Below are 1,507 nucleotides of genomic sequence, written 5' to 3' on the forward strand. Positions count from 1 at the left end.
GGGTGGTATCCTAGATTTAGAGACGCCCTAAAGATCCGGTAGATAGCTTCGGATACGTAGGGCCAAATCTTTTGCTAGACTAATATCGGTAAACCGTCTTCTCTAGGGGCCGACGTTGGTTTAGTTCCCTGTAGACTAAGGAGTATTTCTTCTTTAGTAACTGGGTGCTATTCAAGTGGAGGTTGTTACGGTGATTCCGGGTTTTCTTTAGGTAGGGTAGGTTCAGGAAAGAAGTTGTTTAGAAGAAGTGTCGCTTTATCTTCGTTGGTTATAGCTTGTCCTTTATCCGTTACTAATAGAGGGATAGCGCCGTAGTCGTCTTTCGAGTTTGTATACTTAGCCGCTTTCTAGACTAGGTTTCCTTCGCCCGCGCGGTCTAGGAAGTCTTTCTAATAGCTACTCTTTACGTGTTTAATTGCTCTCACCTATTCCCGACGACTCTTTTATATTGTTGCGAACTGACTCTAGGTGAAAGGGTCGTCTCTACCTCTCGCGGCGTAGCATGCTTGCTAAAACCTTCGTAGTTTATTATGTTCTACTTATTATTCTTTAAGTTTAGGATTAAACCACTGTTTCGAGTATTGGCACGGCTTTGCTATAGGGGTTAGCTCGGTTATTGTCTAAGTTGTAGTGGTAATTAGTTAGTCTACGGCTATGTCGAGCTCCTCGCGGGTATAGATATATTCTAGTATTACTAGGGCGTCCTAGATAGTTTTCCCTACTTTCGACTAGTCTATTCGTTTATATATCCTTTTTAGAGTTCTCTCTACTTTAGACTCTATTTTTAGGCTCTATTCCGAGTAGATAGGGCGGTGGTCCGATCCGTAGCTTTAAGGGAAAAGTTCGCATTTGAGAAGGTACTACGCGGCGGAGGTAGCTTTCGAGCTTATAGTCCTGTATAAAGAGTACTAGAGACGCAGCGTCTCCTACTAAATACGGTTTTATTTGGTCTCCGCCCTAGAGTAGATCTTGCCTATTAAAGTCCCCGCCTATAATAATGCCTCGTTAGGGTATTGTTTTAACTGTTTGCTGGATTACTCTTAGCGTAGCTTGTATTTCTTATTCTACTGCGTGGCGCGTTCCGCCGATTAGAGGTATATATACTAAAAATATAAGGACTTCCCTAGCTAGCGTGAGTACCTTGATTACCGTAATGTCTGGGCTATCGCAGTGGACTTGCTATTATACTGCGGGTAAGATCCGTTTATTTATATAGATTGCGGTCCGTTTTCTTTTTCCTTTTGTGTCGGTTGGGATGTAGAGTTGCCAGGCTCTATATTAGATAAATGTTTTAAAGAAGGATACTAGTAGTTCTTAAATAAGGAGAATATCGAGTTGTTCTATTTCTAGGTCGTTTATTAGGGCTTCCATACAAGCCCTTGATTTCTATATGTTTAACTATAGGATCCGAAGTGTGTCTAGTATTAGATTCTAGGTTGTAGTAGGTTGGGGTTATTTCCTTCTTCTCGGCAGTTCCAAGCTAGGTGGCCGAGTTTTTAGCAGCGGT

The sequence above is a fragment of the Aplosporella prunicola genome, assembly GCF_010093885.1.
Source record: "Aplosporella prunicola CBS 121167 unplaced genomic scaffold K452scaffold_31, whole genome shotgun sequence".
NCBI classification, from domain to species: Eukaryota; Fungi; Ascomycota; class Dothideomycetes; order Botryosphaeriales; family Aplosporellaceae; genus Aplosporella; species Aplosporella prunicola.